The sequence below is a fragment of the Monodon monoceros genome, unplaced genomic scaffold, assembly GCF_005190385.1.
Source record: "Monodon monoceros isolate NGI ecotype Baffin Bay Population unplaced genomic scaffold, NGI_Narwhal_1 Super_Scaffold_16, whole genome shotgun sequence".
In the NCBI taxonomy this organism is placed as follows: Eukaryota; Metazoa; Chordata; class Mammalia; order Artiodactyla; family Monodontidae; genus Monodon; species Monodon monoceros.
In genome coordinates, this window is record NW_021703772.1 from 30,114,836 (window position 1) to 30,132,524 (window position 17,689).

The 17,689-nt window shown below is 38.6% G+C and overlaps 1 pseudogene; it reads right to left on the minus strand.

The window, feature by feature from the left end:
* Positions 1–9,579: 9,579 nt before the first annotated feature.
* LOC114896552 overlaps positions 9,580–17,689 on the minus strand; it is a 36,182-nt pseudogene continuing 28,072 nt past the window's right edge.

Genomic DNA, 17,689 nt, shown 5'->3' on the forward strand with positions numbered 1-17,689 from the left:
TCTATTTCTTTTTGAGTCAGTTTTGATAGTTTATGTCTTTCTTGGAATTTGCCCATTTTGTCTAACTTATCTCATTTTGTTGGCAAACACTTGTTTACGATTTTTCCTTATGATTCAGTTTCTAGTCCAACATGTAGAAAGCTTGGAAGTCATCACTGCCATCCTCACAAAAGCAAACAAGCTGAACAAACTGAAAACCAGCAACTCTTCTTTCATCCTTCAGAGAATTGAGGTCATAGAAGAAACCACTGCCCCCACAACTGGAGAGAGAGGCAGATACCAAGAATCACAGCTTACCAGGAGAAGAGGCTCAGAAGCAGAAGTCAGCCACTGGAGCCAGTACAGGAGGGAAAACTGAAATAGTAATTGATGAATTTCTGTAGGCTCAGTGTGGACTAGCTTGAGAGTTAGAAACTCTAGGGGCCCCTTCTTATGGAAGTCTCCACACTGTTATGAGTTTTACCTTCAGGAACCTCACCAGGTTTTCAGAGGTGAATATTAGAAAATTTCCTTGTACTTTTAGCAGAGAGAGGGAAAAAGTAACCATTTTGAAATATGACTAGAGCATTCTGTGCTCCTTTATAAAAGTTTGTCCTCAAAAGAAACTATTTTTGCCAGAGTCTGGTCAACCTGAGGAAAGAGAAATACCCAACTCTAGCCTCCTTAGCCCTTGATGTGGAGGAAGGGAAATAGCTAACTCCAGCCATCACTAGCCTTCCTGTGTTACCTATAGGTAAGGAAAAACCTGAGAAGAACTTGTGAACCCCACAGCCCAGGGACACAGACTCACTAAAAGACGGACCTAAATCATGACATTATAGAATGCTTCCCCTCCCACCACACCTTAGCACTATATGAATCAGGCTCCTGTGTAACAACAGTGGATTGTAGGTAAAAGAACTTCAAGGCTCAGACTCTAATAAGCAGTGTCTAGGAAAACCTCGAGACAGCAGGGGAACAAAAACAAAGACACTAAAGGAAATTTTGGCCTTTTTTGTACCTATTGTCATAACAAACAGTAAACACAGCCTAACTTCTAGCAGGATAAACAAAGCCTTACACTAAAGGCTTATTTACTTCAGTTCCTTTTACCCAGTATGTCATGTATGGTTTTCAAAAGTAAATCATCAGATATTCTAAAAGGCAAAAACCACCGCTTGAAGAGGCAAAGCAGGAATTAGAAACAGACTCAGACATGGCCAAGATTTTGGAATTATCAGACTGGGAATTAAAATAACTGATTAATATGGGATTTAGTGGTAAAGTGGATAACATGCAAGAACAGATGGATAATGTAAGCAGAGAAAATGGATACTCTAAGAATGAATTTAAAAAATACTAAAAGTAAAAAAAAACACCATACCAGAAATGAAGAATACCTTTGAATGGGCTCATCAGTAGACTGGGCATTGCTGAGGAAAGAACCAGGGAGCTAGAAGATAGAAACTTCCAAAACTGGAAAGTAAAGATAAAAACGAATGGAAAAAATGGGAACAGAATGTCTAAGAATTGTGATACGTTACTAATGGTGTAACATAAATCCTTTCATAATTATTTTTATTTTTTAAGGTTAGTAATGATGTCTCTCTTTAAATCCTGATTTTAGTAATTTAAGTCTTCATCCCTTTTCTTGGTCAGTCTAGCTAAAGGTTTGTCAAATTTATTGTTCTTTTCAAAGAACTAACCTTTGGGTTTGTTGATTTTTTTTCTATTCTTTATCATACCCTTACTTCTTCTTGCTTTGGGTTTAGTTTTCTCTTTCTTTCCAGTTTCTAGAGATAGAAGGCCAGGTTATTGATTTTAGCTCTTTCTTTTTTTTTTGTGGTACGCGGGCCTCTCACTGCTGTGGCCTCTCCCATTGTGGAGCACAGGCTCCGGACACGCAGGCTCAGTGGCCGTGGCTCACGGGCCCAGCCGCTCCGTGGCATGCGGGACCCTCCCGGACCGGGGCACGAACCCGTGTCCCCTGCATCGGCAGGCGGACTCTCAACCACTGTGCCACCAGGGAAGCCCTCTTTCTTCTTTTTTAACATTGGCTTTTTACAGCTATAAATTTACCTCTAAACACTGCTTTAGATGCCTCCCATAAGTTTTGGAATGTTGTGTTTTCATTTTCATTCATTTCAAAGTATTTCCTTATTTCTCTTATGATTTCTTCTTTGACTGATTATTTTGCAGTGTATATTTAATTTCCACATATTCATAAATTTTTCCAAATTTCCTTATATTATTGGTTTCTAATTTAATTCCATTTTGTTTGGAAAGCAATTTGTATGATTTCGATCCCCTTAAATATATTAAGCTTTGATTTATGGCCCAACATATATTCTATCTTGGAGAATATTCGTTGTGTGCTAGAGAAGAACATATATTCTTCTGTGATTGGGTGGAGTGTTATTTAGATATCTGTTAGGTCTAGTTCGTTACAATGTTTTTCAAGTCTTGTATATCCTTGTCAATATTCTCTCTGGTTGTTATACCTATTATTGAACTTGGGGTGTTGAAATTTCCAACTGTTATTGTTGAATGATCTTTCTCCCTCCAATTCTGTTAACTTTTGCTTCTGTATTTTGAGACATTGTTTTTAGTTGCATATAGGTTTATAATTGCCATATCTTCTTGATGAATTGTAATTTTATCATTATAAAATTTACCCTTTTATATTATAAGGGATACATATTATAAAATACATCTTTAATCTTATAACCTAGTGACATTATTTGTTTTAATGTCTATTTTGTCTGATATTGGTACAGCCATTCCAGTTCTTTCATGGTTGCTGTTTGCATGATACATCCACTGTATTTCCATTCTTTTACTTTCAACATATTTGTATCTTTGAATCTAATATATGTTTCCTGTGGACACCATATAGTTGACTCTTGTTTCTTATCCAGTCTGATAATCTCTGCCTTTTGATTGGATTGTATAGTCTATTCATATTTAGTGTTTCTATTGATATGTTTGGATTTATGTCACTTTGCTTTTTTCTTTCTTTATGTCTCATATATTTTTGTTCCCCTGTTTCTCCTTTGCTACCTTCTTTTCTATTAAATGAATTTTTTCTAGTGTAACATTTTAATTCCTTTAATGATTTTTTTTTTTTTTTTGCGGTACACAGGCCTCTCACTGCTGTGGTCTCGCCTGCTGCGGAGCACAGGCTCTGGACGCGCAGGCCCAGCGGCCATGGCCCACGGGCCCAGCCACTCCGCGGCACGTGGGATCCTCCCTTACCGGGGCACAAACCCGCGTCCCCTGCATCGGCAGGCGGACTCTCAACCACTGCGCTACCAGGAAAGCCCTCCTTTAATGATTTTAAACTATATTTTTGGAATTATTTTCCTAGTGGTTGTTCTAGGACTTACAATATACATATTATATTATATTAAGATTTAGTAGATTTTTTTAAATGGCTGTCTCTCCATTTGATGTGTGTCCTTAGGAAAATTTTCAGAGACTTTAAATGGCTGTTCTTTTATAATTTTTAGTAGTTAAATGGTATTTCCCTGGGGAGAGGGTCTTTGGCACTCCTCACATGGCCATTCCATAGACCTCACCATATTACTTTTTAATCTGTTTCATGCAGCAACATCCAATCTGGGAACATCTTGGACACAGTTTAAACTAATTCCTGTCTAGAAAAAAATATCAGAAAAGGTAAGTCATTTACTGTTCCACAGAGCAGAGTCTTTATCTTGTGCCAGACACTTTGAACAGAAATAATTTAGAAGCACAGCCAAAATGACATGGTGATGAATTGATCTGATGACTTCTTTATGATCACAGCTCTCCAGTGTTACCTGTTCTTACATTCACAGGCACACTAATTTAGTTCTGCTTTGATTTTTGAAATTTATTTTAAAGAACATTATGTCTTCTCCTTGCTCTGTGAGTGTTGAGAGGGCCTTTGTCCAATTGCATTAGAGTTTAGATTTATGACAAAATTCACATACAAGGAACAATTAGTGAAAAATTAGGAACAAAAGTAGGCACTCCTATGTTGAAGTGTAATAGAAGTTTAGATAAGGAAGAAGATGTTAGTGTAGGTTGGAGCATCTGGTTGAGGGTCCAGAGGCACTCAACCCAGGCCTTGATTGATAAGTAGTGAGAGGGAAAGAAAAATATCTCAACGTGAAGGACCACAGATTCCTTTCTTCTTACCTGGGGAAGTTAGTTTCCAATTAAAATCTATTATTGACTTGATTGAAAAGAAAGTAATGACTTGACCTCTTACAGCAACTCTCTCAAAGGCAGTACATTACTCAAAGTAAAATCTGCAAACCAACAACATCAGCATTACTTTGTTGTTAGAAATGCAACTTCTTTTCAGAAATGCAGATTCTCAGACCTTATCCCAGACTTATTAAATCAGAATCTTTTGAGGTTGGCCTGAGAATGTGTGTTTTATCCAGTTTACCAGACTTTTGCATGCTAAAGTCTGACAACACTGTTCTCAAATGTTTTTCCTGATCACTCTTGGCATCCAGGGCATATTTGGAATGAAATAACCAGGGCCAGCATTTAGGGCCTCTAAGCATGGACCAATGCTGGGCAGGTATGGCTTTCCAATTAGCAGATCATGTAAATGGAAAACCATGTGATTGCACCCAGGCCAGCAGAGTAAACAAATAAGTAGAAGGATGCCTGGCTCTCATCTCCCCCAGCTGCCTCACATTTTTCAACCTCAGGCACTGGACAGCAGAAGTAGCGGGGGTGGTGCTGGCTCCCTGGCATGAGGCAGTCTGGCTATCTGGGGAGAGGGAGTAGCTCACTTAAAGTGCCCTCATGAAAACAACTCCCTTTCAGCAAAGTTATGACTCAGAGCTTGTTCCCCTGACCACAAAGCAGAACCATAACCAAGACTCCTAGTCATCTTGTCAACCTCATTTCATACTTCTCCTCTATTCTTTTCGTTAACATCAGTTTAGGGAAGATTCTTCTGATTCATTGAAACTCCAAGCCCACAAATCACTGAGTCTTTGCTCCTACTCTAGACAGGATCTGGAGAGTGTGATGAGAACCACTCACATATTCTCAAGATAGTATTAGTTTCTCGATCATCTCTTTTAGCAAAGTAATGCTAAGAGAGGCTTAAAGGGGAGGGTCTCCAGGGATCATCAGAGTCCCTTAGAAAATTGGCTGTATCATTTTCCATGACCTGCTAATTGGAAAGCCCCGATGGGTGAGCTGGGCTTTTTAAAGCCCAGCAGTTTTGTTTCCAATGGTGGTTGGATTCAGCTGCCAAGATCCTAGATTAGGGAAGGTTTTGTTGTCATAAGAGGACACTCTGAAAGACTGACTGAAGGCTATGGCCAACCCTAGACAATAAATAGACATATATACGACCCAGAGAAAAAACGTGTGCAAATATATATGTGTAAATGTATATACGTTGTGTTACCAAAGTGAATGTGTTTCTCACAGTCTTTGCCATGGATGAAATGATCAAAACCAGCTGGTCCATGTAGTTCTTCATTGAAAGGAATAGGGGGCGTGGAGCTGACAGTTAAGGGGGATCAGCAGACACACTTCAGCATCAGGCTGGCTTATCATTTCTCTGGAAACGGTTAACATGCTTGGCTCAAGGCACCCGTCATGTGGATGTGATGTGCCTCTGAGCAGTTCTATAGATGACAGGTATTTACTTCACCCCCAGATCTGAGGGGCAAAGGGTCACAACACAGGGGAAGCCAGTTTGCTTCTGAGCCAGTTCATTTGCATTTCTCATTAATCCAGGCTAGACCCATTTTTAAGTCTCTACCATAATTTATTCAGAACAGTTCAAACATTTGACTTTGTTTTGGTTGAGTTTACTCTAATGTGGTTTCTGCATAACTGTCTCTTTTATGGTAATCAAATGTTCTGCCAACATTTCTCTTGCTATGTACACCATCTAAGGAAACCAGATGCTTTGGGTTGGTCTTTTCAATGTATCTGAGTGTTATTTTTGTTTAGAATTTCAGAGGTTTGGCGAAAGAGTACGGTTTTATAAATCTGACCCTTGATGCACTGCATTTCCCAACCTACTAATAGTTTCGGCTACTGCTCACATCTGATTTGAAATTGTTCCCTATCACCTTGTGGATTAGCATGTGGACAGACAAGCTCATTTCATTCATTTTGTTCGATTTGCTTAATTTTCCTGTTCATCATTTATTCCACTTTGTAGTGTAAAGAGGATAGGTAGAAGAGCTGAGCAGCTGACTCAGAACCACACCCTGCCTTATCTCTCAACCAATCCCAGACCTGAGTGGGATTGTTCTCTGATGTGTGGGGTGTTTTTTTTCCCCCCTCACACCATCAGTGTGGGAAGGCAGCAGGCCAGCTCTCGTGGGAGTGTTGGCTTATGAAGCAGACTGAAAGTGTTTCAGAAAAGTAACTTGGCATTGGATCAAACTAATAAGTGGAACTGCTTGTCCGTATGGATTGAAAGAAGACTTTCTAGGGCCTCAAGAGTTTGTGGGAAAGAGGAGAGGAGAGCGCTGAGGTGAACTGTGTCAGAGGGAACTTTGTAAAATATGGGGCTTGAAGTCCACTTACTAGGAATTATATGTTACGAATGGGGAGATATAAAAGGAAAACAACCTGAGAACTTCAGCCCTTTCTAACCCTGGTGCTACCCTCTTGTTCGGTTAATATGATTCTCTGGTCTGATTGGCTCCATACTGACAACAGGAGAGAAAACTAGATATCAATGGCCGGATTCAGTAACTGAAGAAAACCAAAGAGGATTGAGTGGTCCCCCAAGAGTTGACACAGGGTACCTGAAAGTATATAGATGGAAGCAGTGTTTACGATGACATATGATGGTTTAGAATGACTGAGTCATGGAAAACAAAGAGGGCAAAGAGCTAGTCTTATGCTAAATAAAATCAGTGGGATGAGGGGTCCTCCCTCCAAGGATCTTCACTGTTGGCCGTGAGACCTGGAAGATGAGGCTCTAAAAGACACAGGGTGAAGAAGTTTAAAGTGTAAAGGGAATTGAAGTTTCAAACAAAGAATAGGGAGCAGCTGTTAAGGTTTTAAATTTAGTTTAAGGCTATGAGTATAAACAAATCCAAAGAAAAGGCATCAGACATTGGTTTTTCAAGAACAATAGCTATAACCACACACATACAATCTTCAAAGAAAGCGAAATCTGAATCTCCAGAGAAGAGTGTTTAGACCAGTGTCTTGGCATTTATTCCAGATGTTCAAGAGACCGCACTTTTCTATTATAAGCTTTGTGAAGTCCACTGCTTTTGTGAAGTCCACTGACAAAAGGGTGGTCTGTCTGAAATGAGCTCCACACTATCATTATAAAGAGTAAATACCTATTAAGTTCCAACTACATGCCACGCATTGTGGGGAAGCTTGGAGAAGAGAAGTGTGGTGAGGACTAAGCCCTTGCCTTCTAGAAATGAGCTTAAAAAGAGATAAGGTTAGAGATGCAGCCATTTTTGGCAAAACAGCAAGCAAGGATTGAAAATAAATGTGAGCAAATTCATGAAAAATGGTTCCTTTTTTAGCCAAATAGGGCATCATACCTCAACTACAGGCTTTAGATCCAGAAATTACTGACTGACTTTGGGTCTTGTTATAATTTCCAGACATGCTTTTGAAGATCCGGGCACATTTTATTTTGCTCAAGGGCTCTAATGAAGTTAACAAAGGGAAAACTATGTTGCTTGAGAAGAGGTGATTAATTTTGACAGTAGCCATATCAACAAGGTCTGGATTTGTGAGTTTTCCAACAATCGTGTATGTTTATTATAAGTCGTCAGCGATGGATATACAGCATGAGTGAATGGACCGAAGATGGTAAATATGTCATTTTCAGAGTTTTCCAGGATTTGGCTCAATTGGAAGAAATAGATAAAATGGATTTCAACTATTGTGTCATTTAATTTAATTTTTTTGTTTATTTTTTATTTTTTAAACATTCTGCTATTGATTCCCTTTTCCTTCTAATTTTAAGATGTGGTACACCAACCTGTGCATATGTATGCAAATGTTTGTGGAAGGACAGGAGCAAGAGAAGAGATTTTTACAAGAGACTAAGAGGGTCAAAGTGACTCTCACAGGAGGGGAATGTAGGGAGGATGGATCCCTGGAAATGTGGAGGTTTGTAAAGAAACGATTCCAAGAGCCTGGGCAGGATGTGATAAGGAGAAAACAAAAATTGAGATAAAGCTGAAATTTTGAGATAGGCTGAATGATTATTTTAAATTTCTAGTGTAGGGAGCTTAGGGTCTTGGAATTATGATAGTGTTGTCCAAAAGACCAGGCAAAAAGATTATCGTTTTCTTTGCTTGGCCTTATCTGACAGCAGGACATTTATGTTGAGGTGTTGTGGTAGAATGATTGGGAAGATGGCAGATGTATGAACACACCTAACTGAGATCAATCAAGTCAGGCCCACATCACAAAACTACTCAGAGCACTCATATACTCACAAGCAATAAAAATAGGTTAGTATTTTAGATCACTAAGTTTTTTTTTATAGATTTTTAAAAACATCTTTATTGGAGTATAAGTGCTTTGCAATGGTGTGTTAGTTTCTGCTTTATAAAGTGAATCAGCTATACATATACATATGTTCCCATATCTCCTCCCTCTTGCGTCTCCCTCCCACCCTCCCTATCCCACCCCTCTAGGTGGCCACAAAGCACTGAGCTTATCTCCCTGTGCTATGCGACTGCTTCCCACTAGCTATCTACTTTACCTTTGGTAGTGTATATATGTCCATGCCACTCTCTCACTTCGTCCCAGCTTACACTTCCCCCTCCCCATGTCCTCAAGTCCATTCTCTACCTCTGCGTCTTTACTCCTGTCCTGCCCCTAGGTTCTTCAGAACCATTTTTTTTTTTTTTAGATTCCATATATATGTGTTAGCATACGGTATTTGTTTTTCTCTTTCTGACTTACTTCACTCTGTATGACAGACTCTAGGTCCATCCACCTCACTACAAATAACTCAGTTTCATTTCTTTTTATGGCTGAGTAATATTCCATTGTATATATGTGCCACAACTTCCTTATTCATTCATCTATCTATGGGCACTTAGGTTGCTTCCATGTCCTGGCTATTGTAAATTGAGCTGCAATGAACACTGTGGTACATGACTCTCTTTGAATTATGGTTTTCTCAGGGTATAGGCCCAGTAGTGGGATTGCTGGGTGTATGGTAGTTCTATTTTTAGTTTTTGAAGGAACCTCCATACTGTTCTCCATAGCGGCTGTATCAATTTACATTCAGACCAACAGTGCAGGAGGGTTCCCTTTCCTCCACACTCTCTCCAGCATTTATTGTTTGTAGATTTTTTGATAATGGCCATTCTGACTGATGTGAGGTGATACCTCATTGTAGTTTTTTTTTTTTAATGAACAACACTTCAAATGGCATGCATTTATCCATAATTATTGAGTATTAACCTACAAATATTCTATAATCTGATTTTAAATCCTCAAATTTATATGAAGGCTTTGATTTAGCTTATGCCAATTTTTTAAATGTGTAGCTTTGAGGCATTTTATTATAAAAAGCTGGTACTCATATACATAAATGAGTAAGAACTTAAAATTCATCATACATTTACTTCATTTTTTAGCTTCACCTTCTAGTAAATCTTTAGCTTCATTGATTTTGGCTGCTATATAAGGAGATCCTCCCTTGTCTGGGTGATTTAAAAGCATAATTTGTCAATGAGCGTCTCTATTTTCCCTTATTGGCAGTAGGGCTTTCACCTAGTATTAATGCTGCTTCCTGTTTTGTCATTTTGGGTTCAAACCCACCTCTGTAATAGCCACCACTAAAGGCAGATTTCGGTAGACTTTGAAAAACTTGTTTCACTTGAGGCTCCATATGCTTCAAGTCTTGCAAAGTGTAACGGGCTGCAAATCCTGCAGCAGCAATGGTCAGTCCAACTACTACCACTGTACTGGCGATGGTTCTCGCTCGGCTCCTCTACTTCCACCAGGAGCACGGTTCATCCCACCCCACCAATTCTACACCTCTACTACCCTCACTGTAGTTTTGATTTGCATTTCTCTAATGATTAGTGATGTTGAGCATCCTTTCATGTGTTTGTTGGCAATCTGTATATCTTCTTTGGAGAAATGTCTATTTAGGTCTTCTGCCCATTTTTGGATTGGGTTGTTTGTTTATATATATATCTCAAAGTTTCTTATTAGTCATCAATTTTCTACACATCAGTGTATACATGTCAATCCCAATCGTGCAATTCATCACACCACCACCCCCTGTTTTTTTGATATTGAGTGGCATGAGCTGCTTGTAAATTTTGGAGATTAATCCTTTGTCAGTTACTTCATTTGTAAATATTTTCTCCCATTCTGAGGGTTGTCTTTTCGTCTTGTTTATGGTTTCCTTTGCTGTGCAAAAGCTTTGAAGTTTCATTAGGTCCCATTTGTTTATTTTTGTTTTTATTTCCATTTCTCTAGGGGGTGGGTCAAAAAGGATCTTGCTGGGATGTATGTCATAGAGTGTTCTGCCTATGTTTTCCTCTAAGAGTTTTATAGTGTCTGGCCTTACATTTAGGTCTTTAATCCATTTTGAGTTTATTTTTGTGTATGGTGTCAGGGAGTGTTCTAATTTCATTCTTTTACATGTGGCTGTCCATTTTTCCCAGCACCACTTGTTAAAGAGGCTCTCTTTTCTCCATTGTATATTCTTGCCTCCTTTATCAAAGATAAGGTGACCATATGTGCGTGGGTTTATCTCTGGGCTTCCTATCCTGTTCCATTGATCTATCTTTCTGTTTTTGTGCCAGTACCATACTGTCTTGATTACTGTAGCTTTGTAGTATAGTCGGAAATCAATGAGCCTGATTCCTCCAGTTCTGTTTTTTCTTTCCCAAGATTGCTTTGGCTATTCGGGGTCTTTTGTGTTTCCATACAAATTGTGAAATTTTTTGTTCTAGTTCTGTGAAAAATGCCATTGGTAGTTTGATAGGGCTTGCATTGAATCTGTAGATTGCTTTGGGTAGTAGAGTCATTTTCACAGTGTTGATTCTTCCAATCCAAGAACATGGTATAACTCTCCATCTGTTGGTATCATCTTTAATTTCTTTCATCAGTGTCTTATAGTTTTGTGAATACAGGTCTTTTGTCTCCTTAGGTAGGTTTATTCCTAGGTATTTTATTCTTTTTGTTGCAATGGTAAATGGGAGTGTTTCCTTAATTTCTCTTTCAGATTTTTCATCATTAGTGTATAGGAATGCAAGAGATTTCTGTGCATTAATTTTGTATCCTGCTACTTTACCAGATTCATTGATTTGCTCTAGTAGCTTTCTGGTAGCATCTTTAGGATTCTCTATGTACAGTACCATGTCATCTGCAAACAGTGACAGATTTACTTTTTCTTTCCCCATTTGGATTCCTTTTATTTCTTTTTCTTCTCTGATTTCCATAGCTAAAACTTCCAAAACTATGTTGAATAATAGTGGTGAGAGTGGACAACCTTGTCTTGGTCCTAATCTTAGAGGAAATGGTTTCAGTTTTTCCCCATTGAGAACAATGCTGGCTGTGGGTTTGTCATATATGGCCTTTATTATGTTGAGGTAAGTTCCCTCTATGCCTACTTTCTGGAGGGTTTTTATCATAAATGGGTGTTCAATTTTGTTGAAAGCTTTCTCTGCATCTATTGAGATGATCATATGGTTTTTCTCCTTCAATCTGTTAATATGTTTTATCACATTGATTGATTTGCATATATTGAAGAATCCTTGCATTCCTGGGATAAACCCCACTTGATCATGGTGTATGATCCTTTTAATATGCTGTTGGATTCTGTTTGCTAGCATTTTGTTGAGTATTTTTGCATCTATATTCATCAGTGTTATTGGCATGTAGTTTTCTTTCTTTGTGAGATCTTTGTCTGGTTTTGTTATCAGGGAGATGGTGGCCTCGTAGAATGAGTTTGGGTGTGTTCCTCCCTCTGCTATATTTTGGAAGAGTTTGAGAAGGATAGGTGTTAGCTCTTCTCTAAATGTTTGATAGAATTCACCTGTGAAGCCATCTGGTCCTTGGCTTTTGTTTGTTGGAAGATTTTTAATCACAGTCTCAATTTCAGTGCTTGTGATTGGTCTGTTTATATTTTCTATTTCTTCCTGGTTCAGTCTTGGAAGGTTGTGATTTTCTAAGAATTTGTCCATTTCTTCCAGGTTATCCATTTTATTGGCATAGAGTTTCTTGTAGTAACCTGTCATGATCCTTTGTATTTCTGCAGTGTCAGTTGTTACTTCTCCTTTTTCATTTCTAATTCTATTGATTTGAGTCTTCTCCTTTTTTTTCATCATGAGTCTGGCTAATGGTTTATCAATTTTATTTATCTTCTCAAAGAGCCAGCTTTTAGTTTTATTGATCTTTGCTATTGTTTCCTTTATTTATTTTTCATTTATTTCTGATCTGATATTTATGATTTCTTTCCTTCTGGTAACTTTGGTTTTTTTTTTGTTTTCTTTCTCTAATTGCTTTAGATGTAAGGTTAGGTTGTTTATTTGAGTTGTTTCTTGAGGTAGGATTATATTGCTATAATTTTACCTCTTAGAACTGCTTTTGTTGCATCCCATAGGTTTTGGGTGGTCGTGTTTTCACTGTCATTTGTTTCTAGGTATTTTTCGGTTTCCTCTTTGATTTCTTCAGTGATCTCTTGGTTAGTAAGTAACGTATTGTTTAACCTCCATGTGTTTGTATTTTTAACAGATTTTTTCCTGTAATTGATATCTAGTCTCATAGTGTTGTGGTCGGAAAAGATACTTGATATGATTTCAATTTTATTAAATTTACCAAGGCTTGATTTATGACCCATGATATGATCTATCCTGGAGAATGTTCCATGAGCACTTGAGAAGAATGTGTATTCTGTTGTTTTTGGATGGAATGTCCCATAAATATCAATTAAGTCCATGTTGTTTAATGTATCATTTAAAGCTTGTGTTTCCTTATTTATTTTCATTTTGGATGATCTGTCCATTGGTGAAAGTGGGGTGTTAAAGTACCCTACTATGAATGTGTTACTGTCAATTTCCCCTTTTATGGCTGTTAGCATTTGCCTTATGTATCGAGGTGCTCCTATGTTGGGTGCATAAATATTTACAATTGTTATATGTTCTTCTTGGATTGATTCCTTGATCATTATGTAGTGTCCTTCTTTGTTTCTTGTAATAGACTTTATTTTAAAGTCTATTTTGTCTTATATGAGAATTGCTACTCCAGCTTTCTTTTGTTTTCCGTTTGTATGGAATATCTTTTTCCATCCCCTCACTTTCAGTTTGTATGTGTCCCTAGGTCTGAAGTGGGTCTCTTGTAGACAGCATATATATGGATCTTGTTTTTGTATCCATTCAGCCAGTCTATGTCTTTTGGTGGGAGCACTTAATCCATTTACATTTAAGGTAATTATTGATATGGTAATATCGATTATTATTATTATTATGAATAATAATATCGATTATTATTACGAATAATAAGGTAACTATTTCCTTTCCCATATCAGGGGAGTTTTCCACTATAATCTCTTCAAATATTTTCTCAGTCCTTTTCTTTTTCTCTTCCTCTTCTAGAACCCCTATAATTTGAATGTTGGTGTGTTTAATGTTGTCCCAGAGGTCTCTGAGACTGTAGTCATTTCTTTTCATTCTTTTTTCTTTATTCTGCTCTGCAGTAGTTATTTCCACCATTTTATCTTCCAGGTCACTTATCTGTTCTTCTGTCTCAGTTATTCTGCTATTGATTCCTTCTAGAGAATTTTTAATTTCATTTACTGTGTTGTTCATCATTGTTTGTTTGCTTTTTAGTTCTTCTAGGTCCTTGTTAAACGTTTCTTGTATTTTCTCCATTCTGTTTCCAAGATTTTGGATCATCTTTACTATCATTGCTCTGAATTCTTATTAAGGTAGACTGCCTATTTCCTCTTCATTTGTTTAGTCTGAATCGTTTTTACTTTGCTCCTTCATCTGCTGTATGTTTCTCCCTCTTCTCATTTTGCTTAACTTACTGTGTTTGGGGTCTCCTTTTCACAAGCTGCACATTCGTAGTTCCTGTTGTTTTTGGTGTCGCCTCCAGTGGCTAAGGTTAGTTCATTGGATTGTGTAGGTTTACTGGTGGAGGGGAGTAGTGCCTGTGTTCTGGTGGATGAGGGTGGATCTTGTCTTTCTGGTGGGCAGGACCACATCTGGTGGTGTCTTTTGGTGTGTCTGCGACCTTATTATGATATTAGGCAGCCTCTCTGCTACTCGGTGGGGTTGCGTTCCTGTGTTGCTAGTTGTTTGGCATAGGGTGTCCAGCACTGTAGCTTGCTTGTTGTTGAGTGGAGCCGGGTCTTAGCGTTGAGATGGAGATCTCTGGGAGAGCTTTCTCTGATTGATATTACATGGAACTGGGAGGTCTCTGTAGACCAATGTCCTGAACTTGACTCTCCCACCTCGGAGGCACAGGCCTGACACCAAGCTGGAGCACCAAGACCCTGTCAGCCTCATGGCTCAGAAGAAAAGGGAGAAAAGAAGAAAGAAAGAAAGAAAAAACAAAAGAAAAAGAAATAAAAGAAAAAGAAATAAAGTTATTAAAATAAAAAAATTATTAAAAATTAAAAAGTAATTTAAAAAAAGAAAGAAAGAAGAGAGCAACCAAACCAAAAAACAAATCCACCAATGAAAGCAAGTGCTAAAGACTATACTAAAAAAAAAAAGGACAGACAGAACCCTAGGACAAATGGTAAAAGCAAAGCTATACAGACAAAATCACACCAAGAAGCATACACATACACACTCACAAAAAGAGAAAAAGGAAAAAATATATATATATCTTTTGGGAAGTCTGAGGTCTTCTGGCAGCGTTCAGTAGGTGTTCTGTAGATGCTGTTCCACATGTAGATGTATATCTGATATATTTGTGGGGAGGAAGGTGATCTCGCTGTCTTACTCCTCTGTCATCTTGAAGGTCTCCCCTCTAGACCACTAAGTTTTAAGGTGGTTTGTTATGCATCACTATTGTGACAATGGATAAGTGACACACGTATCTTCAACAGAATTCATGCTACAGATCTAAAAGAGATAAAGAACAGAAGCTGGAGATTACACAAACAGTTAATAGAAAACATACATGATTAGGTGAGCCATTTATTAGAAAGAATTAGAAAGGATGATCGTTGGGCAGGAAGAGAAATAAGAATTTGCTAAGGAGTCACCAGAAAGGTTGGAGGTGATCTACTGCATGGAAGCATCTCTGAAGTCTAGACATCAACCTTCACAGCACCAGAAAAAGTGGTGAGAAGAACACATCTTTGTAGGAAAATTTGTACATCGGGGAACTATTGAGTTTGACACAAAGAAAACCGTATAGAATGATGGACAGAAGCCAGCTTATAAGGTGTTACAGAGGGAGGAAGCAGAGGCAAGTCAAGGTCTCTTATGCATTCTAGAGGAAATCTGTGGTAAGGGCTCAGATGGATGGTGGAATGGAGAGAAAGTCTTCTAGGAGGGGAGGGACAGATAGATTCTTAAACAGAAGGGACACACCAGACAGAAATAGTAATGATTAGGACAGAGGGTGGTGGCACCAGGGCTATTAACAGCTACTCTATAGTTATAACTCCATGAAGTCAACATTGACCTGAGGCCCTTCAGCATTTTTAGATATTCATTAATTTTGTGAAATTCCTCTGTGAGATTCAGTTACACATTCAAAGTTGGGAGCAGCCCAGCAGCCAAAAATAACATGGCTATCATATTGTTCTACTCGTGTTACAGATGAGTAACTTTAGATATCAAGTAGTTGAATAACTTGCCCAAAGTCAAACAGGAAGCCTGTTATTGAGCTGCTGAAAGATCCCAGTTCTGCAAATAAACTTCTAGTCCACTAGCTTTTCACCAAATGAGCTAGTTAGAAGTCAGATTAAGTTCATTTATTTATGGCTCCATTGACTTAAGAAAAAAAAGAAGTTATTTCTTATGGGAGGTCCTAAATATCTGAATATCCTTACAGCTGAGACGGTGTTTACTTTTCCATCTCTTTATTTTATTTTTTACTCTTTACACAGACTTTATCTTTTTTTTTTTTTTTTAATTATTTTTTTGCGGTACGCGGGCCTCTCACTGTTGAGGCCTCTCCCGTTGCGGAGCACAGGCTCCGGACGCGCAGGCTCAGCGGCCATGGCTCACGGGCCCAGCCGCTCCGTGGCATGTGGGATCTTCCCGGACCGGGGCACGAACCCGTGTCCCCTGCATCGGCAGGCAGACTTTCAACCACTGCGCCACCAGGGAAGCCCCAGCCTTTATCTTTTACAAAGACATTTTGGCTTCTTTCTGGGTTTTAACATAGTACATGAGGGGTGTGAGTCATAACAGCCAGTTTTTTTCCTGATCCACATTGACTTTTCTCAGGCAACATGAAACACTGCAGGTTAGGTTCTAGAGTCTAAGATTCTTAACTTTTTGCAGAAATCCCTTTGATCTGCCGGTGAGTCTAGGATGTGAAAAGATGATCATCACTTAGATGAATTCGCTGCTGAAGGCTCTAGTTATGCTGATCACTTTGAGGCTTATATTTTTCCCCCGAGATGATCTCTTAACTTTGCTGATTTCCCTTTTCCTTGGTTGGTCCAAGGAAAGCACCAACCACCCAGAGCTTTCTGACCTCTAGGTTCTCTCTAGAAGGAGAGTTTTATACTTTAAATATATATTCTGGTAATCAACTAGTCTGACACATGGAAAGGTAGCATGTTTTATTCTATTTTTACTAGAGATTAAGAAAACTAATGAATATTAATGACCATATGTACTCACCTATGAAATGACATTGCATATGAGGTGCACTCTAGTTTCCAAGACAAATAGGAGAAGTGAGAAATTGAGGAGAGTCGAATGGCAGAAAGGAGAGAGATGATGGACACTAGGAAAGAAAAGTGGACACAAATTTGATAAGTAGGGGAAAGCCATTAGGAAAGCCAAAAAGAAGAAATGCAGAATATAGAAAGTAAATGGAGTGGAGAGGGATATAAGACATGGAAAAGCTATATTGATTTTTATATTTTAAAACACTGAAAGAGTTACATTACATAAGTGAGTTGGGTATATATTTATTTAACATTAGCAATAACTTAATTTCGAAGGTTTGAAATGTACTGTGAAGATATTAATTCAATCAGTCCTTTCCTGATGATTGTGAACTGTGAAAGAGATCTCCTTACTTCTCTTCCTCTGGGGGAAACTGAGGCAGAGAAAAGAATGCCTCACCCTAGGAAATGGGTGAAGCTGGTGTGAGCCCTGGCAGTCAGAGTGGTACCAACTTTGTGTTTCCAGTGAGCCCTGTCCCAGGGGGAAGGCCACTTGGAGCTCGGCATTTTTGTAATAATTCATGGTATGTTATTTTCAGTTGCAATGGTTTTATGCATTTTAATTAGTGTCTTAATGTAGTATATCTTGGCCCCAGAGGGCATAATTGAAAGAAACAAAAACAAAACCCCAAAATACATAAAATGAGTGAAAGAAAATTCACGACAAGCCTGGGAGCTCTTGGCTGCCCAGCTTGTGTCATAACCATTGGATACTGCTGCCTTTCCCAAGCTCCCCACCCCCAATCTTCTGACCCTCCGACCCCCAATCTTCTGACCCTCCCACCCCCAATCTTCCGACCCTCCCCACCCCCAATCTTCCGACCCTCCCCACCCCCAATCTTCTGACCCTCCCCA